Genomic DNA, 27,231 nt, shown 5'->3' on the forward strand with positions numbered 1-27,231 from the left:
CTCAGACTGGGGATAAGAAACACACCTATTAGGTGAATTTCTGAGGGCATTTCCAGGAATTTTTTTTTTTTTTTTTTTTTTTTTACACTTGATCTTAGCCAAAAGGCCGAGAAGCGATTTCTTTTCTTTTTTTTTTTTTTTTTTCAGTGTGTGGGAGGTTTTTTCTCCAATGTGAAATCTTGCTCTAGCCCAGGCTCACCTGGAAATAATCTCAGGCTGGATTTGGACTCACACTCATCCTCTTACCTCAGCCTCCTGAGTGATGGGATTAAAAGCATGTGCCACCATGCCCGTCTTCTTGTCATTATTATTATTATTATATAATTATTCTTTCTTAATTTTTTGAGGTAGGGTCTTATTCTAGCCCAGGCTGACATCGCAATCACTCTGTAGACCCAGGCTGGCCTCAAATTCACACTGCCTATCAAGTGCTGGGATTGAAGGCATGCACCACCACATCCAGTTTATTTTATTTTATTTTTTTGTATGTACTACAGATACATGGGCCACCTTGTGCATCTGGCTTATGTGGGTCCTGGGGAGTTGAATCTGTTCTTTACAGCTTGGCAGGCAAGCATCTTAACCACTAAGCCATCACTCCAGGTCCCCCTTTTTTGGGGGAGGAGTTCGAAGTAGGGTCTCACTCTAGCCCAGGTTGACCTGAAATTCACTATGTAGTCTCAGGGTGTCCTCAAACTCATTGCGATCCTCCTACCTCTGCCTCCCAATGCTGGGATTGAAGGCGTGCACCACCATGTCCGACCTATTTTTTTTTTAATTATTTATTTATTTATTTATTTTTTAATTTTTTTTTTATTGTGGATCTGTGCACTTTTTTTTTTTTTTTTTTTGGTTTTTTTTCGAGGTAGGGTCTCACTCTGGGACCAGGCTGACCTGAAATTAACTCTGTCATCTCAGGGTGGCTTTGAACTCATGGCAATCCTCCTACCTCTGCCTCCCGAGTGCTGGGATTAAAGGCGTGCGCCACCACGCCCGGCGCGCAGTTTATTTTTTTAATTTAATTTATTAGTTTTCTTTTCAGTAAATACAGGCAGTTTGGTACCATTATTTAGGCTCATCTGTGATCTACCCCTTCCCATTAGACCCTCCTTGTTAATGAAACTGGGTCGTGCATTGTGGAGTTAGCCCCCAGTTATTGGTATGATAAATATCTCTGCAAATCATTTGAGAGCGACAGACACAAAGAGAAAGACAGATAGAGGGAGAGAGGGAGAATGGGCGCGCCAGGGCTTTCAGCCTCTGCAAACGAACTCTAGACACGTGCGCCCCCTTGTGCATATGGCTAAAGTGGGACCTGGGGAACCGAGCCTCGAACCGGGGTCCTTAGGCTTCACAGGCAAGTGCTTAACCGCTAAGCCATCTCTCCAGCCCCCGACCTATTTTTTAATATATGATTTTGTTTATTTGAAAGAGAGAGGGAGGAGAGAATGGGCACACCAAGAACTCTTAGTACTGCAAATGAGCCCCAGATTCTGGGCCACATTGCGCATCTTGGCTCTGAGGATACTGAAGAATCAAACCCTGCGACAGAAGGCTTTGCAAGCAAGTGCCCTTAACTGCTAAGCCATCTACCTAGCCTCAATACTATTTATTAGTATGCACAGATTCACATACTGACAGCAAGAGACAAATGACCTGAAAAATCTACAACAATATATACATACACCTGGATCCATCACTATGCATCAACACTGTGTGCGACTTAGGTGCTATGGAGAAAGTGGTTGGGGAAGCTTATTATCTGCTTCCTTGGAGCTTAAATTCTAGAGGGGTTAAATTGTATTCACAGCAATCTTCCTACCTCCACCCCTGCCTCAGGAATGCCCATTGTAAAAAAATATTTATTTATGTGTAGCCAGGCCTGTTGGAGGCAGAGGTAGGAGGATTGCCATGAGTTCAAGGCCACCTTGAGACTACATAGTGAACTCTCAGGTCAGCCTGGGCTAGAGCAAGACTGTACCTCAAAAAAAAATTATTTGAGAGAAAGGAGTGGGGCTAGAGAAATGGCTTAGTGGTTAAGGTACTTGCCTGCAAAGCCTAATGACCTAGGTTTGAGTCTCCAGTGGCACATGCATCTGGAGTTCCTTTGCAGTGGCTGGAGGCCCGAGGGGGGGGTGGGAGGGGCACCACCCCACCACCATCCATGATCGCTCCTTCTCTGCTTGCAAATAAATAATTTTTTTTCGGTTTTTCAAGGTAGGGTCTCGCTGTAGCCTAGGCTGACCTAGAATTCACTATGTAGTCTCAGGGTGGCCTTGAATTCATGGTGATCTCCCTACTTCTACCTTCTAAATGCTTGGATTAAAGGCGTGCGCCACCACCACACCCTGCTTAATTTTTTTTTAGTTTAAAAAAGTTATTGCTCTCTTCTTTTACAAAATGGGGTTTGTTCTTCAAGATGGATCTGATCTCAAACTCCTAGCCTCAAGTGACTCTGCCAACTCAGTCTTTCTGGTAGCTCAGTGTATAGGCATGCACCACTGTGCCCACCTGTTTTACATTCTTCACTTGCTTGTTGCATAGCCGAGTTGTTATGTCAAAAGGAAAATGCCTTAGTCAGCTCTTCCATTTGCAGGGGACACCATTCAAGTGATCCACAAGGGCCTTCAGCACGTGGCAGTTCCAATTTGCTCCGTACATCTGACACATGCTCCCCTGGGTTCAACTCAGGGTCCACCTCAGGCTTCAGATCAGCACCACAGGCTCACATCTGGTCAGAGGTGTCTCCTCAGAAAAGCTCACATCACAATGAGTTGCTTTGTCAACTGTGGACTGCAGGTCATCCTGCTTGGCCATGGTCGATTTCTTCTGGAACCGGCCACATATGCCAGCACAGCCCTCCTTCCCCTTACTCTGGAGGCCACAGGGGGGCTCGCATGTGGGCCACACTCCAGTTTGCTCCTCCTCACAGCATGACTGACTGACAACTGGGGAGGGAGAAAGTGCTCCGACTCCCAGCTTATCACCCTGCCCACCTCTCGGTAAAGCCCGCCCTCGTGGACACTCAGCCGGCATTGTCCTCTAACTTCTGGAAATGCTCTATCTCATGCACAACACCTTCAGCGTCACCATCCCTGTGACCTTCTTCACCACCAGGAAGCACAGCGTTTCAGCTAAAATTCCTCCTCAACACAGATCATCTCTCCACTTGGAGACACAACAGAGGCTTCTGGCTCCGAGCCATTTGAGCTCTCTTTCAAGTGTTACTCCCTGGCCTCTTAACAGTCATCTCACATCTCCAGTTCTTCACCTGTGCTCCCGATCTCATCTGAGTCCCCTTCCTTGTGGTGTCTGCACAGTGGCTGGCCTGTCTGACATTGGCTTTTTATGGAGGGGAGACCCCTGACCTGCTACTAGAAGCCCTTTCTCAGGGACATCACACTGCACTTCTCTACTGATTTTCTCGGTGCTTCAAGCCTCTGTCAGACTGAGAGTCACACCCTGGAGGCACAGGGCCTGTCAGGGGTGACTTCTCTACTCAGGTTACACGGGACCACTTCTCAGACTTAACATGATCATCCCATGGTCAACTCTAGACCAGTGCTTGACTTTATATCTTTGTTTCCTACAACTCCAACATTCTGATACCATAAAACTTTGGCTCTCTGCTCATCTTTAATGTCTTCACAGTAAGAATGTCCATATTGCAGCCCCCCGCTTTCCTGGTTAGGGGGTCCATGCATCCCACCTGGAACCTCATGGAATCCTTGGTAAAGCACACGAGGCTGAGCCATGTGCTCGGGCATAACTTCCCCAAACACATGGATGTTTTTCTCAGAAGTCTTCCAGAAGGCTCCAGGAGATGTACTGCCCTTTCCTCCTCCCACTTTGTCAGCAACACCAGAACTTCTGGGAGGTGGGCTTCTAAACAGAGGGTTAGTGGGAGGTCTCCCTCCACAGAACTGGCTCTTCTCAAACACACATGAAACCCCATCACCCGGCCAGGGACTGTCTGCAGCATTGATAGCAGGAGCTTGTGAGTGGATGGCTTGTTCTCTGGTCATGTTTTCAGCCCGTGCAGGATGAGTCTTGTTTGTTTCCTTTCTTTCAAAGCTATTAGAAGAAAATGACTATGGTGTTTGATGATAAACTGGAAATCCAGGCCACTGGTGAGCAGGGACAGGCAATGGAGACTGACCCACTGGAAAGGTGGATGGTTGCCAAATGCCCAAATGCCCTATAGAGAAAGGACTGAGGACTCCATCTCCATTCTCCTGCAGCACAACCTGCATGGAAGACTTGCCAGTGACACACAGGTTCATTTCTGAAGGTCAGTTTTATTTTCCAGGCTGATGTCTGCTCACAAACGGCAAGGTGCTCATCAATGAGTGGCACAGACCTGTAAACTCTGAGCCAGAAGCTGCTCTGCCAATTTTTTTTTAAGGAAAAAATTAGAAGTGAATTAGGAAAGTAGATGGGGAAGAAAGAAACAGAAAGTTAAAATGTTCCCACCATGCTGGTACAGACAGGTGTCTGCTCAGCACTTTAGGAGCAGAGGCAGATGAGCAAATTTGAGGCTATATTGGACTGCACTGTAAACTCCAGGCCAAAAAATAATAACAAAAAGGAGCTGAGAAATAGCTGAGCACTTAAAAGGCATTTGCCTACAAAGCCTGATGGCCAGAGTTCGATTCCCCAGGAACCACATAAAGCCAGATACACCAAGTGGCATATGCATCTGGACTTCATTTGTTGCGGCAAGAAGCCCCAGTATGCCCATTTTTCTCTTTCTCTCTTTCTCTCTCTCTCTCTCTCTCTGTTGGCAAATAAGTAAAAACTGAGCTGGGCGTGGTGGTGCGTACCTTAATCCCAGTACTCAGGAGGCAAAGGTAGGATGATCCTTGTGAGTTCAAGGCCAGCCTGAGACTACATAGTGAATTCCAGGTCAGCCTGGACTACAGCGAGACCCTACCTCAAAAAAAACAAAAACAGCCAGATGTACTGGCACACACCTTTAATCCCAGCACTGGGGAGGCAAAGGTAGGAGGACCGCTGTGAGTTCAAGGTCAAGGTCACCCTGAGACTTAGTAGTGAATTCCAGGTCAGCCTGGGCTAGAGTAAAAACCTACCTTGAAAAACAAACAAAAAAAAATTAAATATTGTGTATGAATTTTGAAACCGTTTTATGGCCTTCAACTCAACATCCTCCTACCTCAGGCTCCTGAATGTTGGGATTACAAGTATACAAAACAACCTGCAAGAATCACTTTGAAGCCGGATGTGTGTGGTGGTGCACGCCTTTAATCCCAGCACTCGGGAGGCAGAGGTAGGAGAATTGCCATGAGTTCAAAGCCATCCTGAGAATACAGAGTGAATTCCAGGTCAGCCTGGGCTAGAGTGAGACTCTACCTCAAAATACCAAAGGGGAAAAAAAAAAAAAAAAAAAGAATCACTTTGAAATAAGTGTAGCTACAAGCACAGATTCTGGTGTTGGCTATACTGGGGTTTAATCTTAGCTATGCCAAGTACATTACTCTTTCAAAAGCCATTAAGCCCATACCTTGTCTCTCTTTCTTAATCTATAAGAATAATAAGAGTCATATTCATAAGAACTGTTATAAAAAAGGCTGGGAAGATAGCTTAGTGACTAAAGGCACTTACTTGAGTTCAACTCTCCAGCCACCCACATAAAGCCAGGTAATGCAAAAAGTGGCAAAAGTCAGGGATAAGGTACCTTCCAGTGAGTTGTTAACCAGAGAGATCCCTGATTCCCCTAATCATCATAGGCCATTGCTGAGGCCCTTAGTTTCACACCAGGAATAGATAGTAAGACCCTATCGCTGAAGACTCCACATACTTGGGCTGCAAGGCCACTGAGAAATCCTGCTGGAACTGAGCTGATAACCTCCTCCATGTAGACCAGCTGACAGAAAGCTGGAAAAGGCCATGCTGCATGCAGTTCAGTGGGAGAGAGAGAAATCACCACTGAAGACAGTCAGCAGTGGACACTGCAAGTCTTATATTTGGCCAGCCAGGCCAAATGAGCCAATGGGTACAATAGTGGCATGCCTGTTATGGGGGAAACCAACGTCCTTCTAATTGGACTGGAGGCCTGCTCCATGGGAGGGAATACATCCCTGATACTGAAAACCTATAACAGAGGTAGTCATGAGCCCTAGGGGTGTAACGTCTGCTGCTGTCTGGCTAAGTGTATATACTATGCTCACCAAACTGTCTAGTAAGCACTTCTCTTGATGTTCATAACCATGTATTAATGCTACTCTGACTTTTGGTACAGAAACTTCTCTTTTCATATGGCAGTGACCTTGGGATGACTCAGAAGGTACCATAGTGCTGAGAAGTGACAGAGCAGTGCTCAGCACTACAATATCTCTATCACATCTTCCAAGGCTCAGGGTCCATTGCGGAAGAGGTTTTAGAAAGAATATAAGAGCCAAAGGAAGGGTAGGACTCCTTATAACGTGCTCTTTTAGACACAAAATGGCCTAGATATCCATGACCTCACAGTGCCTGACACTACCTACCCAAGACCATTGTAATAGGAGGAAAAGATCATGATATCAAAATAAAAGAGAGACTGATTGAAGAGGGAGAGGGGATATGATGGAGAGAGGAATTTCAAAGGGGAAAATGGGGGGAGGAAAGGAATTACCATGGAATATTGTTTACAGTTATGGAAGTTGTCAATAAAAAAAGAAATAAATAAACTGGGGCAAATAAAAAGTGGCAAAAGTGTCTGGTATTCTGTTTTCAGTAGCAAGAGACCTTAGTAGGCCCATACACACACATGTACAAATAATTAAAAGAAAAAAGAAACAAAACTGAGGGCTGAGCCAAGAATGGTGGCACATGCCTTTGATCCCATTACTCAGATCACTGTGAGTTAAAGATCACTCTGAGACTACATATGATTTCCAGGTCAGCCTGTGCTAGAGTGAGGCCTTACCTTAAAAAACAAAAAACAAAACAAAAAAAAAAAAAAATTGAGGGCTGGAGTGTTGATTCAGTGGTTAAGTCATTTTACATCAAAGCTTACAACCTGGGTTCAATTCCCCAGTACTTATGGAAAGCTAGATGCAAAGCGGCACATGCATCTGGAGTTTGTTTGTAGTGGCTAGAGGCCCTGGTGAGCCCATATACATTTATTTGCCAACAGAGCAAATATATAAATAACTAAAAACTTGCCAAGTATGGTGATGCATGCTTTTAATCCCAGTGCTCAAGAGCCAGAGGTTGGTGGATTGCTCTGAGTTTAAGGCCACCTTGAAACTATATACTGAATTCCAGATATGCCTGGGTTAGAGTGAGACCCTACCTTGAAAAACCAAAAGTAAAAAAAAAAAAAAAAAAATGAAGACTAGAGAGATGATTTAGTGGGTAAGGCACTTGCTAGTAAACTTTTATTCTAATTAACCATTTATTTCTTTATAAATGACTGAACTAGACTTTCCTAACATTCTTAATTTTGAGTAAATGTGAAAGTAGAGCATCTCTAAATTATAATGCATGAAGATTTTTATTATTGTAAATATGTAGACAAATAAAATGGGTGGCTGGGCATGGTGGCACACGCTTTTAATCCCAGCACTTAGGCAGTAGAGGTAGGAGGATCACTGTGAGTTTGAAGCCAGCCTGACTACATAGAGCCTGGGCTACAGCAAGACCCTACCTCGAAAAACCAAAAAAAGAAAAGAAAGAAAATAGGGGCTGGAGAAATGGCTCAGCGGTTAAGGCATTTGCCTGCAAAGTCAAAGGACCCAGGTTCAATTCCCCAGAACCCACGTAAGCCAGATGCACAAGGTGGCACATGCATCTGGAGTTCATTTGCAATAGTTGGAGGCCCTGGCATGCCCATTATCTCTGTCTCTCTATCTGCCTCTCTCATAAATAAATGTATTAATAGAAATGGATTATTTTGCCTTAAAAAAAAGAAAAAGAAAAGAGGAGGAAGTACAGAGCCCCTCCATGAGAGAGGTGAGAGGGGGTAAAGCCCCTAGATATCCACTTCCTTTCCATCAGGTGTGTGTGTGTGTGTGTGTGTGTGTGTGTGTGATTTTTTTTTTTTTTTTTCCTGAGGTAGGGTCTCATTCTAGCCCAGGCTGACCTGGAACTCACTCTGTAGTCCCAGGTTGGCCTGGAACTCACACTGATCCTCCTCCCTCTGCCTCTCCTGATTGCTGGGATTAAAGGTGTGCACCACCATGCCTGGTCACCTTTTTTTTTTTTTTTTTTTTTTGCCTCAAAGTATAATTTCCACTTTATTTTGTTTCCTCAGAAGACAGTTTTTCTTTAGTCCCTAAGAAGTCCACTCTTTTTTTTTTTTTTTTTAATTTATCTGAGAGAGAAAGAGGCAGATAGAGAGAGAATGGGCACAACAGGGCCTCCAGCCACTGCAAACGAACTCCAGACGCGTGCGCCCCCTTGTGCATCTGGCTAACATGGGTCCTGGGGAATCAAGCCTTGAACTGGGGTCCTTAGGCTTCACAGGCAAGTGCTTAACCGCTAAGCCATCTCTCCAGCCCAGAAGTCCACTCTTTACATGGGCTTTGGTGGCGGTTGTGGAGCAGCACCAGCCGGTCTAAACTTGTTCAGTCCTTCCCAGCTTCCCGAGATTCCTGACCACCTTGCTGTGAACTGCACAGGTCACATAGTAACACAGTTTCACATGGAGCATGGAGAGAACATAAGCATCAAAGACACTTGCTTTGGAAATGTCCCTGACGGCAGCGGCCTCCATTATGTTCCAAATGATGAACTTCTTGATAGCCTTGACCCTGGGCATGCACTAGGCACAGTTAGTGCAGTGGCCTTTCTTGGCTCGACCATTGTTTCTTTGCTTCTTTGTCATCTTGGAAGTTGGAGCCAGAAAGTGTTCCATTGTTATTTTTTCTTTTGTTTTTCCAGGCAGGGTCTCACTCCAGGCCAGGCTGACCTGGAACTCACTGTGTAGTCTCAGGGTGGCCTCTAACTCACAGAGATCCTCTTACCTCTGCCTCCCAAGAGCTAGGATTAAAGGCGTGCGCCAATCTTCTGGTTAAGATGGCAGCGTAAACCAGGAATGGTGCACGCCTTTAATCCCAGCTCTTGGGAGGCAGAGATAGGAAAATCGCTGTGAGTTCGAGGCCACCCTGAGACTACACAGTGAGTTCCAGGTCAGCCTGGCCTAGAGTGAGACCCTGCCTCAAAAAACAAACAAACAAACAAACAAACAAAAAAAAAAACCCAGCAAAATACACTCTTCTACTAACAAGTGAGGTGTATAAGACATTATCAATGGCAGCAGAGAAGTAGAAGAGACCTAGGGCTTCTAGAGCTCTCACAGGCAGGCAGAAGCGGCTCCAGGAGAGGCGGCACCAGGCACCAGGCCCGCAGGGCCACAGCTGCAAGGCTCGGCTTGAGCCACAGGAAAAGCCAGGTGAGGGGATTCTCCACTCACACCGACCTTGGTGCAAACTCAAGAAACATGAAGGGAGGACTGCAGGGAAGAACGGAGGAGGAGCTAGTGAGGAAGAGGATCACGTAGACCAGCAGGAGAACCAGAGCCACCAACCACAGCCTCCCCTTCTCCACCACCAGGGCAGGCACCAACAAGCACCAGAGACTAGGGGAAGGGGCTCACAACACCCAGCACAGGTGCCCAGAGCAGCAATCCAATAACCCAGCCAGCCTACCTGAGCACAGTGCAACAAAGAAGGACTCAAGCAGGAGCGCAGCATAACTGAGATCAAAACAATCCCAAAAGGTAACTGCGATTACACCAGGTCAGTACCTACTAAATAAGCCTGGTGTGTAGGCTTGAATAGGAAGTGCTAATTGTACCTTCCATGTCAGGATAAATTATGTGTTAAATCTGATGGATGGTCAGATTTGCCATTTTTAAATAAGCTATATCTGGGGCTTGTCATTTGTTGCTTCCCGATTTATAGTGCCTCTGTTTCCTCTTCTGTTGTTCACTAGAGAAGAGGAAACCCTTCAACATATTGGTCTTGGCAAAGACTTTCTGAATATAACCCCAATTACTCAGGCAATAAAGCCACAGATTAGCCACTGGGACCTCATGAAATTACAAAGCTTTGTAGGCAAAGGACACTGTGAATAAAGCCAAGAGGCAACCTACAGAATGGGACAAAATCTTCGCCAGCTATACATCTGATCAAGGATTAATATCTAGGATATACAAAGACCTCAAAAAATTAAGTAATAAGAAATCAAACAACCCAATTAAAAATGGGCTATGGAACTAGAGAGTTCTCAAAAGAAGAAATACAGATGGCATATAAGCATCTAAAAATGTTCTACATCCCTAGTCATCAGGAAAATGCAGATTAAAACTACACTGAGATTCCATCTCACTCCTGTCAGATTGGCTACCATCATGAAAACAAATGACCATAAATGCTGGCGAGGATGCAAAAAAGAGGAACCTTTCTACACTGTTGGTGGGAATGCAATCTGGTCCAGCCATTGTGGAAATCAGAGTGGAGGTTCCTGAGACAGCTAAAAATAGATCTACCATATGACCCAGCTATAGTACTTCTACGCATACATCCTAAGGACTCATCTCACTACCGTAGAGATAATTGCTCAACCATGTTTATTGCCATTCTGTTCACAATAGCTGGGAAATGGAACCAGCCTAGATGTCTCAACTGATGAGTGAATAATGAAGACACGGCACATTTATACAATGGAGTTCTACTCAGTGGTAAAGAAAAATGAAGTTATGAAATTTGCAGGAAAATGGATGGATCTGGAAAGGATTATACTAAGTGAGGTAGCCCAGGCCCAGAAAACCAAACGTTGCATGTTCTCTCTTATATGTTGATCCTAGCTACAGATGATTGAACTTCTGTGTGAGTAGGAAGAAAACTCAGTACCAAAGGCCAGTAAACTAGAAAAGATATATAAAGGGAAGAGAAAGGAAGGGAAGGTGGTACTTTATAGGATGATATTGTATATATGTAAGTAGAAGAAGAGATTAAAGGGGGTGAAAAGGCCCAAGTGAGGTCAGGGGAAGAGACTGAGTAAAGGAAAGGTGGAGGGAGAGCTTACCAAAATCTAAGAGGATATAAATAAATCATATGGAATCCTACTTTTTCGGACAATGGAACACTCAGGAGCCATAGATTGTTGCTAGAAAATTTTCAGTGCCAGGGATGGGATAACTTCCAGTAAGTTGTTGGCCAGGAAGGTCCCTAATGCCCCAAAAACATTACAGGCCATTGCCAAGGCCCTTAGTTTCCCACCAGGAATAGATGGTAAGACTCTACTGCTGAAGACTCCACATACTTGGGCTGCAAGGCCACTGAGAAATCCTGCTGGAACTAAGCTGATAACCTTCTTCATGTAGACCAGTTGACAGAAAGCTGGAAGAAGCCATTCTGCATGCAGTTCAATGGGAGAGAGAGAAATCACCAATGAAGATACTCAACAGTGGACACTGCAAGCCTTGTATTTGGCCAGCCAGGCCAAGTGAGCCAATGGGTGCAATGGTGACACATCTGTCATGGTGGAAACCAACTGCCCTCTAATTGGAATGGAGGCCTGCTCCATGGGAGGAAATACATCCTTGATACTGAAAACTTAAAAAACAGGTGTAGTCATGAGCCCTAGGTGTGTAACATCTGCTGTTGTCTGGCTAAATGTATATACTATGCTTATTAAACTGCCCAGTAAGCACTTCTCTTAATGTTCATACCCTTATATTAATGCTACTCTCACTTTTGGTAGACAATCTTCTCTTTTCAGATGGCAGTGACCTTGGGATGACTGAGAAGGCATCATGGTGCTAGCAAGAAGTGACAGGAGTGTTCAGCACTGCAATATCTCTATCACACCTTCCAAGGCTCAGGGTCTAATGCGGAAGAGGTGGCAGAAAGAATGTAAGAGCCAAAGGAAGTGTTGGACTCCCTACAACGTGCTCCCTCCAGACACAAAATGGCCTGGATATCCATGACCTCATAGTGCCTGACACTACCTACACAAGACCATCATAATAGGAGGAAAAGATGATGACATCAAAATAAAAAAGAGACTGATTGAGATGGGGAGGGGATATGATGGAGAATGGAGTTTCAAAGGGGAACGTGGGGGGAGGGAGGGTATTACCATGGGATATTTTTTATAATCATGGAAGTTGTTAATAAAATGAAATAATAAAAAAAAAAGACCAGGGTTCAATTCCCCAGAACCCACATAGAAAAGATGCCAAAAGTGGTACGTGCATCTGGAGTTCATTTGCATTGACTAGAGGCCCTGACATGCCCATTCTCTCTGTTTCTCTCTGCTTGCAAGTAAATAAGTAAAAATTTTAAAAAGAACAACCAACTAAAATATATTAAATTATATTTAGGAGAAATAGAGCCTAGAAGCAGGATGAAATGTTTCTAAACAACAGAGGAGATTTCGGGAAATGGAAAAGACTTCTGACAAAAATTACTAGTTTTTTTTTTTAATTTTTAATTTTTATTAACATTATCCATGATTATAAAAAAAATCCCATGGTAATTCCCTCCCTGCCCCTGGACACTTAAAATAACTAGGTTTTTTGTTGTTTTGTCTTTTCCAAGTAGGGTCTTTGTTCTTGCTCAGGCTGACCTGAAATTCACTACAGTAGTCTCAGGGTGGCCTGCAATTCACAGTGATCCCCTGCCTCCCAAGTGCTGGGATGAAAGGTGTGTGCCACCATGGCTTGGCTGCAACTTTTAACAGATACTTATTTCCTGGTTTTTATTTCATCCTTTTCATAAAACTGGATGCTGTTAGAGAAAAGGAGAAAAACTACTACCTGGCTGAGCCAAGCTACAAATAAATTCATTTTCCTTTCATTTAAGGTGTGCCAGGAGGCTGGAGAAATGGTTCAGCAGTGGAAGGCACTTGCTTGCAAAGCCTGACAGCCTGGGTTCAATTTCCCAGTGCCATGTAAAGTCAGGTACACAAATTGTCTTATGTGTTCTGAGTTCGTTTGCAGGGGCAAAAGGCCCTTGGTGGGACCATTCTCCTCCCCACTGCCCCCACCTTGAAAACTGGTAAATAATAATAATAAAGTGCCAGGCTTATTCTACATGCCCTCCTGTCACATTTTCTCTCATGTATTCCCTTTTTACATATGCTAGTAATTTTTTTTTTATGCTAGTAAATTTTTGCTAAGAATCAAACACTAGAAATAGAGACATAAATAAGGAATTAGTAAACACATTTTAAAAGTGAAGACTCAAGCTGGGTGTGGTGGCGCACGCCTTTCATCCCAGCACTTGAGAGGCAGAGGTGGGAAGATCACCTGAGTTTGAGGCCACCCTGAGACTACATAATGAATTCCAGGTCAGCCTGAGCTAGAGTGAGACCCTACCTCGAAAAAAAAACGAAATAAAAAGTGGAGACTTTTACTGTCCCTTCATCTATATACAATATTTTGGGATACTTCCTTCCCCCCCACAGCATTTTTAGACCCTTGGACAATTTATCTGCTGACTAATCCTTCCTGAGAAATACACTGTTGACTTTTTTTCCTTCTTCCTGAGGAAGGCTAGTGCAAAAGAAACACTTGAAGGCTCAACATTACAGCTGAGGAGAAGGCCACGTGGGAATGAAGAATTTCCTGGAGGCCTGGGAGGTGCAAGCCCTAACAAGGGGAGAATGTCACCAGCCCTGTTTCAAAAACAAGGGGATAGAGTGTGACAGTGGAGCAGTAAAAGCTACTAGAGGGCTCCCCTTGGGCAAAGTGGAGTCTCTGGAATACATCATAAAAGGTCAGTGTGGGCTACTGAATTTAATGGAAAAATGGGAAAGAAGGCTACTGAGAAGAGTTAAACAAAGCTGACCTAAGACAGCTCAGCTAGAGGGATGGAGAAGGGGAAAGGAAAGGAAAGAACACCAACCAAAAAACCCACCAAACTTGTTGCAATTTGAACGCAATCCTCCCTCTTCCTGCACCAATGACACTGGGTTTCCACTTCCTTTCTCTATCATGTTGCTCAAATTTCTAGCCACCAACTCAGAATAAGGAGCAGCCTCTAGAGCCGCTCACTGGATCCTGAACAAAAGTACTGCGTGTGTGGTGCATGCAGATGGGAATGACTATCCCATACTGACCCATTACAGAGACCACAGGAAGATGCTAAGTGAACCCCTTTATCACTCATTTGCCCATTTTCCCTAAGATGGAGTTTCTCACTGAACCTGGAGCACCCCAGGTTACAATGGCTGGTCACCAGGAGGCCCCAGCGATTCTCCAGTCTCTGTCCCTCTCATCCCTGGGGTTATAGACAAATGCTGGAATTAAATACTTGCACCACCACGCCCAGCCCTAATCTTTTTAAAACAAGTTTTTATAAATATTTTTATTTATTTATTTATTTGAGAAACAGAGAGGAAGAGACAGATAAAACAGAACATGGGCAGGCTAGGGCCTCCAGCCACTGCAAATGAACTCCAAACACATGTGTGCAGCTGGCTTACATGGGTACTGGGGAATCAAACCTAGGTCTTTAAGCTTTGCAGGCAAGCACCTTAACCATTAAGCCATCTCTCTAGTCCCTAATATTTTTTTAAATATTTTTATTTATTTGCAAAGAGAGAGGAAAACAGGGAAAGAGAGAGAGAAAGACAACAGGTCCCTGATCTTGATGGATATACTATTGCTTCTACTTCTGAACAATGGATATTCTTGCCAACTGTCATATATATGACTTTTTTTTCTTTTTCTTTCTTTTTTTGATTTTTCAAGGTAGGGTCTCACTGTGGCCCAGACTGACCTGGAATTCAAGATGCTGCCTCAATTTTTAAAAGGGGGGGGGGGGCTGGAGAGATGGTTTAGCAGTTAAGGTGCTGGCCTGTGAAGCCAAAGGACCTAGGTTCCCCAGGACCTACGTAAACCAGATGCACAAGGGGGTGCATGCATCTGGAGTTCGTTTGCAGTGGCTAGAGGCCCTGGCGTACCCATTCTCTGTGTGTCTGTCTCCTCTCTCTTTCAGCTTGAAAAAAAAAAAAAAAAAAAAAAAAACTTTTTAAGGCAAACTACAGATCTAGACCCTATGTGCCCAGTGTCTTTAGTCTTTAATAAAATCTCCTGGGGCTCTAGAGATAACTTAGCAGTTAAGGTGCTTGCCTGCAAAGCCTAAGGACCCAGGTTTGATTTCCCAGTATCTATGTAAGCCAGATGAACAAGGTGGTGCATGCATCTGGAGTTTGTTTACAGTGGATAGAGACCCTTGTACATCCATTTTCTCTATCTCTTCCTCTCTCTCTCTCTTATAAATAAATAAATAAGTAAAATCTATGTATATGGTTGCACTTATCTCCAAACACCAAGTAGGTGAAGTGAGTGACACTAATCAACATTTTTCAGGGGAGTACAAACAAATCCAGAGAATTTAAATATCTAATTGAAAGTCACAAAATTAGGAAACTGTGATTTGGGACTGGAAACTATACTCTGAAAGAGCTTGCTGGAGCTCATGTCTCCCAGTACATTCTATTTCACTGACCTCAAGTGAACTAGCAGGTGAACCATCCATTCTGATTATTCAGCATTATCCTAGTTCTAGGCAAACTGGATGCATAGTTACTCTATGCAAGGAAAGCAGTCAAATGAGTAACAAACTTTGCAATTACAAACCAAAATGGAAACTGGAGAGATGGCTTAGCTGTTAGGGGACTTGCCTGTGAAGACTAAGGATCCAAGTTTGATTCCCCACTACTCACATAAGCCAGATGCACATGGTGGCACATGCATCTGGAGTTCATTTGCAGTGGCTGGAGGCCCTGGTGTGCCCATTCTCTCCTGCCCCATAAACAAATAAATAAAACTTAAAACAAACAACAACAACAAAAACGGCCAGGTAGTGCTACACAGCCTTTAGCTCCAGCACTGGTAGGAGGATCGCCATGAATTGGAGGCCCGCCTGAGACTACATAGTGAATTCCACGTCAGCCTGAGCTAGAGTGAGACCCTACCATGAAACAAGAAAAACAAATGAAAAAAAAAAAATATTTGGACAGAGAGAGAAAGAGGCGGGGCGGGGAGAATCTAGCATGAGCAAACCAGAGCCTCCTGCTAACTGTAAACGAACCCCAGGTACATGAGCCAGTTTGTACTACTGCCTTTGTGTGGGGACTGGAGAGTCTAACCTGCACGTCCAGCCTTGCAATCAACCCCCTTAACAGACCGTCATTCCAACCCTGACTGCTGTAGTTTTAACTTTGCTTTAGGTGAGCCTTTGAGTAACCAAACTGTCACCCTCCAAACCGCACTTAGCCTCTCTCTGCCTATCTATTCTAGCCACTTTTCCTTTTCCTTCCTCTCATTTCCCTAGAAAGGAGTTGTCATAGGAATAGTATCGTCATAGTAAACCAGCTAGCAGACAAGAAGAGTGACAAAAGAATAGGAAGAAAAATGAAAGGAATACAAAGTGACAAAGAGAATTGAGACACTCAGGAGAACCACAGAACTGACAAAATGCCATTACAAAATTAATTTACAGAACTGGGTGGAGGCACTGCCCACAGTTAGAACTAGAACAGACTAGAGGAAATGAGACAATAGACATAAGCAGACTCTGGTCCTCAAACCTATAGACACGGGTGGGTTAGGACAGCAGAGGCATTCCAATTAAGACCCAGATTCTGCTGGATGCTGTAGAACGTGATAGAGACAGTTCCTGGCTGTGGACACAGACAGCTCCTAGGAAGTGTGGATGTGTCCTGATCATCTCAGCCTGACTCATTCCTATTTCCAAGGAAGGGAAAGGTGGGAGTTTATAGAGGGTCACCTTCCTTTCTATTTTGTTTTCTACTTCCATTTCTTGCCTGTGGTCTCCCAATGTGCACAGAAAAAAATCTCCCTAACACAACCTAAGGCAAGAAATATTCTCCTCAGAAATACACTGTCAGGCCAGGTGTGGTGGTGCACGCCTTTATTCTCAGCACTTGGGAGGCAGAGGTAGGAGGATCACTGTGAGTTCGAGGCCACCCTGAGACTACAGAGTGAATTCCAGGTCAGTCTGATCTGGAGTGAGACCCTACCTTGAAAAACCAAAAAAAAAAAAAAAAAAAAAAAAGAAAGAAAGAAAAAAGAAACCTAAAAATAAATAAATGAATATCCTGTGTCATTTTTTGTTCTTTTTGTTTGTTTTGTTTGTTTTTGTTTTTTCAAGGTAGGGTCTCACTCTATCCCAGGCTGACCTGGAATTCACTATGTTCTCTCAGGGTGGCCTCGAACTCAAGGCCATCCTCCTACGTCTACCTCCCAAGCACTGGGATTAAAGGCATGAGTCACCACACCTGGCCTCCAGCTAGTTATTATTTTTTAAATATTTTTATTTATTTATTTATTTGAGAGAGAGAAAGAGAGATAAATAAATAGCCAGGTAGTGAGAGAAAGAGAATGGGCACACCAGGGCCTCCAGCCATTGCAAATGAACTTCAGATGCATGAGCCCCCTTGTGCATCTGGCTTATGTGGGTCCTGGGGAGTTGAATCTGGGTCCTTTGGCTTTGCAGGCAAGAGCCTTAAGTGCTAAGCCATCTCTCCAGCCTTTTTTTTTTTTTTTTAAACAAGACCTCATTATATAACTCTAATTGGCCTGGAATTTGTCTGTGTAGACCAGGATGGCTACAAACTCACAGAGATCCATCTGCTGTTGATTACAGGCTTGAGCGGCTATGCCCAGAACCCTTGTCTTTTTTTGCGTGGGCGGGGGGACTATATTGGTGAGGATTATCCCAGGCCTTAAGTATGCTAGACAAACACTCTTACCACTGAGCCATACCCTCAGTCTCAGCTCTTATGTCTCAACTCCTCTCTCTCTTCCTTCTCTACATTTTAGCCCCTTTCTATTTCCCCAGGCTCCCAGTCACTCTATTCCATGTCTCTTCCATAAGTTACTTTTGTGCCACTATTTTAGCCAGAAATTTTGCTTCTTCCAATTCTATTCTCTTCTCACCAGTAGTTGAGTTTGTACTTGGAACTCTCTTTGGACAAAAATCACATCTTTTATATATATATATATATATATATATATATATATATATATGCATATATATAAACAGTTTTAAACCCAGAATGAAGGTTTTAATTTTGTTTTTTGTTTTTTTGAGGTAGGGTCTCACTCTAGTCCAGGCTGACCTGGAATTTACTATGTAGTCTCAGGCTGTCCTCGAACTCACAGAGATCCTCCTACCTCTGCCTCCCAAATGCTGGGATTAAAGGTGTGTGCCAACAGGCCTGGCTAGAATAATTTTATTTATTTATTTGAAAGCAGAGGGAATTAAAGAGAAGAGAGACAGACAGAATGTGCATGTGACAGGGTCTCCAACCTCTGAAACCTAATTCCAGATGCATGTGCCATTTTGTGCATCAGGCTTTGTAGGTACTGGGTTACTGGGGAATCTAATCCAGGTCATTAGGCATTTCAGGCAAACACCTTAACCACTTAGCCATATCTCTAGTCCCCCCACTTTTTTTGTTTTTGTTTTTCGAGGTAGGGTCCCACTCTGGCCCAGGCTGACCTGGAATTCACTATGTCGTCTCAAGGTGGCCTTGAAATCATGGCAACTTCCTACCTCTGCCTCCTGAGTGCTGAGATTAAAGGCATGTGCCAACACACCTCTATGTAGGTCAGGCTACCCTCGATCTCACTATACTCCTGCCTCAGCCTCCTTCATTCTGGGATTATACAAATTTGTGCCATGATATCTTACATTTGCTGAATGACTAATTATGACTTCAAGTCATAATTCTGTCATGGAAAGGATAAGATAAGAAAGTGCTAAAGGAAGGCAGTGATATAGCTCTAATAAGTGCAAGTTGTTTTCTACTGTATAAATACACCTGATAAACTTTCACCTTTCCACTGCAAAACAGAACTTTGTGGGCTCTCTCTGACATATAACTACCATTAACTAGTAAAGGTCACTTGAACACAAACACTGTGGTGACCATCAGATCTGGTAATGGAGACACACACAGCGCCCACAGCAGAGTTCACAGGGACATTAACTAGTAAAGGTCACTTGAACACAAACACTGTGGTGACCATCAGATCTGGTAATGGAGACATACACACAGTGCCCACAGCAGAGTTCACAGGGACATTAACTAGTAAAGGTCACTTGAACACAAACACTGTGGTGACCGTCAGATCTGGTAATGGAGACACACACAGTGCCCACAGCAGAGTTCACAGGGACATTAACTAGTAAAGGTCACTTGAACACAAACACTGTGGTGACCATCAGATCTGGTAATGGAGACACACACACAGTGCCCACAGCAGAGTTCACAGGGACATTAACTAGTAAAGGTCACTTGAACACAAACACTGTGGTGACCGTCAGATCTGGTAATGGAGACACACACAGTGCCCACAGCAGAGTTCACAGGGACAGAGTGAGGGAATGGGAGACTCACCATGCTGCATGCCCAGAAGAGAGAGTTTGAGAATGATTTCTGGACTTTCCTAATACTAAAAACACTGAGGGGCTGGAGAGATGGCTTAGAGGTTAAGATTCATGACTGCAAAGCCTAAGAACCCAGGTTTGATTCTCCAGGTCCCACGTAAGCCAGATGCACATGATGGCACATTCATCTGAAGTTCATTTGCAGTGGCTGGAGGCCCTGGCACACCCATTCTCTCTCCCTCTCTCTCTCCCTCACATCTGTAATAATAAGTAAATAAAAATGAGTCTTTAAAAAAAAAACAAAACACTGAGACTACATAGTAAATTCCAGGTCAGCCTGGGACAGAATGAGACCTGACCTCAAAAAGCCAAAAATAAAAATAAAAACACCAGGCATGGTGGTGCATGCCTCTAACCCCAGCATCTGGGAGGCAGAGGTAGGAGGATCACAGTGAATTGGAGGCCATCCTGAGACTATACAGTGAATTCTAGGTCAGCCTGGACTACAGTGAGACCCTACCTCAAAAAACAAAGGGGCGGGGACTGTTATATTTGGAATGAATCTGGGACTGTAATGGTAAAATTAATACAGAAGAAAGAGGCAGAGAGGCAGGAGAGATGGCTTAGCAGTTAAGGCGTTTGCCTGCGAAGCCAAAGGACCCAGGTTCAGTTCCTCAGGACCCACATAAGCCAGATGCACAAGGGGCACATGCATCTGGAGTTTATATGCAGTGGCTAGAGGCCCCAGTGTGCCCATTCTCTATGTGTCTCGCTTCTCTCTCTGCTTGCAAATAAGTAAATAAAATAAAATAAAATTTAAAAAGAAGAGGCAGAGATTAAAGAATGCCATTTTACAGTTGGGCACAGTGGTGCATGCCTGTCATCAGTAGTTCAAGGCTATGGCTGGGCTACATGAGATGAGAGACAGGGAGAAAAGAGGGCAGGTATTTGAGAAGGGGGGAATGACTTCTTGTGTGCTGGCAGGATGTCTGGGGAACAGGCCAAGCACTTCAGCAAAGCTGTCTAGTAAGAGGCCAGCCTGGAAAAGCAAGCCTGGACTAGCGGCAGCAGTCTTCCAACACCACTGTGCTACTTTAAACGTAAGCCCTCAGGTAATGTAGTAAGATTTCACTGTGTTTTCCCCCTTTTCACAAGACCACATAGCACTCATACCAGATGTCAAATGTGTCACCTATTTTATGTGCTTTACCCAAACTAAAATGCTTCTCTGGGGACTGGGAAGATGGCTCAGCAGTTAAAAGCACTTGATTACAACCTTGCTGGCCTGGGGTTCTATTCCCAAGCTACCCACACAAAAGGTCATGCTAAACACTTCTCTGTGTTTTGTTTTGTGTTGTTTCCTTTTAATTCTGACATGGAGCCCAGGGCCAGGGACAGGCTAGTGTGCTCTACCACTGAGCTAGTCCCCAGTCTCTACTCTTTCTAATCTTGCCTTCCCGTTACTTTCCCTTACCCAAACCTGCACCCTAACTTGGTTGTTTCACTTCGTAATCTGCACATTATTTCTAGCCCAAGGTTCTCTGAGTAGAAATCAACTTGGGTTTTCTTTTCTTTAAAAAAAAAAAAAAAAAAACTTAGCCAGGTGTGGTGGTGCATGCCTTTAATCCCAGCACTGGGGAGGCAGAGGTAGGAGGATCGCTGTGAGTTCAAGGCCACCCTGAGATTCTGTAGTACATTCTAGGCCATCCTGGGCTACAGTAAAACCCTACCTTGAAAAACAAAACAAAAAAATTTTCTTTTGTATTGTTTTTTCAAGCCTAGGCTGACCTGGAATTCATAATGTAATATCAGGGTGGCCTTGAACTCAGGGCGATCTTCCTACCTCTGCCTCTCAAGTGCTGGAATTAAAGGCATGTCCCACCACATCAGGCTTAAAAAATGTTTTTATTTATTAATTTGCAAGCAGAGAAAGAAGAGAGACATAGTATGTGCTTACCAGGGCCTTCAGCCCTGTACAACAGGCTTTATGTGGGTATGGGGAATTGAATGGTCAGTCAGGCTTTATAGGAAAGTGTATTAACCACTGAGCCATCTCTATAGCCCTCAACTTGGGTTTTCTACAAATAGTTGGCTCTCACTTCTATTTTTTTCTTTTGTTTTTTTGAGGTAGGGTCTCACTCTACCTCAGGCTGACCTGGAATTCACTATGTAGTCTAAGGGTGGCCTTGAGCTCACAGTGATTGTCTTACCTTTGCCTCCCGAGTGCTAGGATTAAAGGTATGCACCACCATGCTTGGCCCCCTATCTTTTTAAATTTATTTATTATTTTGGTTTTTTGAGGTAGAGTTTCACTCTAGTCCAGGCTGACCTGAAATTCACAATGTAGTCTCAGGGTGGCCTTGAACTCACTGTGATCCTTCTACCTCTGCCTCCTGAGAGCTGGGATTAAAGACATGTGCTGCCAAGATCAGCTTCACTCATATTTTTAAAACAAAGACTGAAAACTCAGAGATCATAGACTATGCTAAATCTCAGCTCTCTCAGCCTGGGCTAGAGGGAGACCCTACCTCAAAAACAAACAAACAAAAAATATATTTATTTATTTATTTGCAAGCAAAGAGAGAGAGAGAGAGACTGGACACACAAGGGGCTCCACCTGATGCAAACAAACTCCAGAGACATGCGCCACTTTGTGCTCTATGGGGGTACTGGGGAATCAAACCCAGATCATCAGGCTCTGCAGGCAAGTGCCTTAACCACTCAGCTCTCTCTCTTAGCCTTTGTGTGTGTGTGTGTGTGTGTGTGTGTGTGTGTGTGTGTGCGCGCGCGCACGCGCGTGCGCGCACGCGCATGCGTATGTGTGTGTTTCTTTGGGGTACAGTCTAGCTCTAGCTCAGGCTGTCCTAGAATTCAGAGGGATTCAACTGGAGTGCTGGGATTAAAGGCATGTGTCACCATACCTGGCTCTTTTTTTTTTTTTTTAATTTATTTATTTATTTATTTGAGAGTGACAGACACAGAGAGAAAGACAGATAGAGGGAGAGAGAGAGAACGGGCGCGCCAGGGCTTCCAGCCTCTGCAAACGAACTCCAGACGCGTGCGCCCCCTTGTGCATCTGGCTAACGTGGGACCTGGGGAACCGAGCCTCGAACCGGGGTCCTTAGGCTTCACAGGCAAGCGCTTAACCGCTAAACCATCTCTCCAGCCCATACCTGGCTCTTTTTATTAGGTTCTATAACCAAAACTACTCAGATAAGACCTTACTTTTTTTTGTTTGTTTTGTTTTTGTTTTTGTTTTTGTTTTTTGAGGCAGGGTCTCAGTCTGGCTCAGGCTGACCTGGAATTCATTATGTATTCTCAGGGTGGCCTCAAACTCACAGTAATTCTCCTACCTCTGCCTCCCAAGTGCTGGAATTAAAGATGTGTGCCACCACACCCACCCTCAGACCTTACATATTTCATATAGGTTTTTTTAGTATCCCTGTAAAAATGGGAAACAAATGAACATTTCTAGACCAGTATGGCTGTTAATATCTGTATAAACAGGGTTTGTTTTTTTCCAAAGTGGATAGCACAGCTAAAGTTTCCAAAATTTCCAATTATTCTTCTTTTCAAGGTAGGGTGTCACTCTAGCCCAGGCTGACGTGGAATTCACTATGTAGACTCAGACTGGCCTTAAACTCACTTTGATCCTCTTACCTCTGCCTAACTTTCAAACTATTTACATATACGTGTGTATTATTTACACAGTATAGTTTTGTTGTTGTTGCTTTGAGATAGGTCTCACTCTAGTCCCGGCTGATCTAGAATTCACCATGTGGTCTCAGACTGGCCTTGTACTCATTTTGATCCTCCTACCTCTGCCTCCTAAGTGGCAGGATTAAAGGCGTGCACCACCATGCCTAGCCAGCTCTCTCATTCTTAGACCTATTCCATGGCTAAAGGGAAAAAACTAGAGATTCTTTGCAATCTCAAGTTCTTGCAAAGACACCGTCTATACAAATAGTGATTTATGCAAGAAGCAATGCATCCTGGAAGACAAGATAAATTGTATAAATATTTCCATTACTAATCAAGTAGTGAAAATCACATATATGAATAATTCAGGGTCTCACTCCAGCCCAGACTGGCTTTTTAAAGCTCATGGTGATTCCACATCCTCCCAAATTGTCCAGCTTTCAATAGATATTCGGATGAAAAAGATGCTGTGACATATGATTTTCTTGTCATTACACTCTGGTAATATAATTGGAATTTGGAAAACTGGAGGCATTTAAAAAGAGCTACCTAGTTGTTTCTGAGGATGACTGAAAAGAATTTACTTCTCCTCTCTCACCTTTTAATCTTCATCAGACCTTGCTCCTTGTAGGTACCCTAAGCCTGAAAAGGCTATTTACTTGTCTGTTGGTTACTCTTTGATCCTGACAGCTGTAGTCAACTCAGAGAAATAAAACAGCCCCAGGAAAAGACTGGCACATTCCTTCCAAGGAGGACGTGCAGGGAACAGCGTGCTTCATATGCTCTACCTCCCGCCATCAGCATCAGGACAGTGACTTCTGCCCCACCTATCTCACCAATGACTAACCAGTCAACATTACTGGTACACACACATTCTAAAATAGCTGCACGCCTCACTGGAGCTCCTCAAAGATAAGGAGAACAGTGCTCTAGGTTTAAGTTGTATTTACCTATTACTAAGAGAGGACAAAAGAAAAATAGGTTTATTTACCTCCTCAAAACAAAAAAGTGACCTTTCACTTGGAAAGAATGAGTAAGCCAGGAAAGAAAGGAGATAAATGACTATATATAATTTGCTTTTCTTTCTTTCTTTCTTTCTTTCTTTCTTTCTTTCTTTCTTTCTTTCTTTCTTCCTTTTTCTTTCTTTCTTTCTTTCTTTCTTTATTTCTTTCTTTCTTTCTTTCTTTCTTTCTTTCTCTCCTTTCTTTCTTTTTTTTCCCTTGAGGTAGGTCTTGCTAGAGCTAGGTCTCACTCTAGCCCAGGCAGACTAAAGAATTCACTATGTAGCCACAGGTGGGCTTGAACTCATGGTGAAACTCCTACCTTTGCCTCTCAAGTACTGGGGTTAAGGGAATGCAACACCACACCAGGCTAGTTTTGCTTTTATTTTATTTTCATTTATTTATTTACTTATTTGACAGAGAAAGAACAGACATTTGACAGACAATGAGTGAATGGGTGCGCCAAGGCCTCCAGCCTCTGCAAATGAACTCCAGATGAGTCCGCCCCCTTGTGTATCTGGTTAACGTGGGTCCTGGGGAATCGAACCAAGGTCCTTTGGCTTTGCAAGCAAACGCTGTAACTGCTAAGCCATCTCTCCAGCCCTAATTTTGCTTCTACTTTATTTATTTGAGATAAAGACGCAGAGAGAGAGAGAGAGAGAGAGAGAGAGAGAGAGAGAGAAAGAAAGAGACAGAGAGAATGGGTGTGCCAGGGTCTCCAGCTGCTGCAAATGAACTCCATGCCCATGCACCACCTAGTACATCTGGCTTATGTGTGTACTGGAGAATCAAACCTGGGTCCTTTGGCTTTGGAGATAAATGCCTTAGCCACTAAGCCATCTCTCCAGCTCCCTAATTTTGCTTTTGTATGTGAAAATAATGGCGCTACTAATACTAAAGGAGCCAACAAGAAAATTAAAATTGTTAATATTTAAAATTTAGTTTTTCTTTTATTTTGTTTTATTTTGAATGCTGGGATTAAAGGTGTGCACCACCACGCCTGGCTTTTTTTTTTTTTTTTTTTTTTTTGAGGTAGGGTCACCCTCTAGCTCATGCTAACCTGGAATTCACTATGTAGTCTCAGGATGGCCTCAAACTCATAGTGCTATTCCTACCTCTGCCTCCTGAGTACTGGGATTAACAGGCATGTGTCACAGGGCTAGAAAGATAACTTAGTGGTAAAGGCGCTTACCTAGGAAGCCTAAGGACTGAGGTTTGGTTCTCCAGATCCCACATAAAGCAGATGCACAAGGTGATCCTCCTTCCTCTGCCTCCCAAGTGCTGGGATTAAAGGCATGCACCACCATGCCTGGCTTACTTTTTATTTACTTTAGAAATGAAGTACGGGGAGAGGATGGGCATGCCAGAACCTCCAACCACTGCAAAAGCACTCCACACACATGCCACGTGGTGCATCTGGCTTATGTGGGTACTGGAAATCAAACCTGGGTCCTTTGGCTTTGCAGGCAAGGACCTCAATTGCTAAGCCATCTCTCCAGCCCATAAATTAAAATTTTTTTCAAGGTAGGGTCTCACTCTAGCCCAGGCTGACCTGGAATTCACTCTGTTTCTTAGGCTGGCCTCGAACTCACAATGATCCTCCTAACTCTGCCTCCCAAATACTGTGATTAAAGGAGTACACCACCACAACCGGACACTTCCCTTTTATGTTACATCCCCATTCTTACAGTGATAGTTTTTTCAATTTCTTAGGCTCCCAAGCTCATTTGTTCTCTAGGGTCCTGTTTGTTTCCTCTGCCCAAAAAGCTCTTTACTCCTATGGCTAGTACCCAGCTTCAAAGTCATCATGGAGAAAGGCCTTCCCCATCCACCCAGGCTAAGGTGTCTGTGGCTTTAAGTGGTTATTTTTCCTTCAATAGTCATGGTGTCTGCTACAAAGCACCTCTTAGAATTTACAGAAGGAAAGCCTGGTGGCACCCACCTGGATAGTGAGTTTGAGGCCACCCTGACTGAAGTCCAGGTCTGGGCTACAGTGAGACCCTACCTCGAAAAAACGAAAAACAAAAAAAAAAACAGAGACACAGAGAGAAGAAACTTACAGAATGAATAAATGAGGTATTCGTGCAATGAAATGCCATGGAGCTATGAAAAAAAATGAAATTTAACTACATATATTGATTGAAGAACACATCTAGATTCATATTTCTTCACTATGTATTTTGAAAACATATGTATTTTAAAATATAGTATAATAATTATACTAGTACTTTATAGTGACATTGGAACCTTTATAATTCTAGGTGCTCTACTGGATGCTGGGAGAAAACAGAAACAAAAGGAATCAATATGTGTACCAAAGGATTACAGTTAGTCCTCTAATAGAACTATTACCAAAAAAAAAAAAAAAAAAAAAGTATAAACACTTCGGGAAAACATCATTGTTTCGGAGAGTTGCAAAGAACACAAGGGCAGGAACATTTGTGCTAGGTCTCCCAGAGTATGTCAACGGTACAAAATGCAAACAACAGTGGATGTAGCTGCCCAGGTGTGGAAGGTGGAGCCAGGTGTATCAGGCATTCAAACCAGCTACAAAGTGAGCTTGAAGTCAGCCTGGGCTGCTTGAGAGTGTGTACAAGACACAAAATGGAAATAGGTAAATATATTTTAAGCAGAGGGAAACACACAAGAAAGAGGACAGAGACACTCTGGTGTCACCTTGAATGCTACACTAATCAGTATGAATTGTATTCCACTGGCAGCAAGCCATGGAATTTTGAGCACAACAGTAACACAATCTAATCTACATTTAACATATATTTTACTAAGTATCATTTTTACTATAAAAAATACAAAACTAGGGCTGGAGGGATGGCTTAGCAGTTACGATGCTTGCTTGCAAAGCCAATGATCCAGGTTTGATTTCCCAGGACCTAAATAAGCCATATGTACAAGGTGTTGCATGCTCTGGAGTTTGTTTTCAGTGTCTAAAGGCTCTGGCGTACCCATTCTCTCCCTCCCACCCTTCAAATAAATAAAAATAAAGCTTAAAATAAATGAAAAATATTAAAAACAAAATATAAAACTAGCTGGGTGTGGTGGTGCACACCTTTAATCCCAGCACTGGGGAGGCAGAAGGAGGAGGATCGTTGTGAGTTTGAGGCCAGCCTGTAATTACAGTGTGAGTTCCAGGT

At 43.6% G+C, this 27,231-nt stretch overlaps 1 protein-coding gene and 1 pseudogene across 1 annotated transcript in view; both read right to left on the reverse strand.

The window, feature by feature from the left end:
* Slc2a3 (solute carrier family 2 member 3) overlaps window positions 1-27,231 on the reverse strand; it is an 86,760-nt gene that overhangs the window by 42,340 nt on the left and 17,189 nt on the right. The window lies entirely within an intron of this gene.
* On the reverse strand, window positions 8,518-8,830 carry LOC123456462 (annotated as a pseudogene).

Source organism: Jaculus jaculus, chromosome 23, assembly GCF_020740685.1.
Source record: "Jaculus jaculus isolate mJacJac1 chromosome 23, mJacJac1.mat.Y.cur, whole genome shotgun sequence".
Lineage (NCBI taxonomy): Eukaryota > Metazoa > Chordata > Mammalia > Rodentia > Dipodidae > Jaculus > Jaculus jaculus.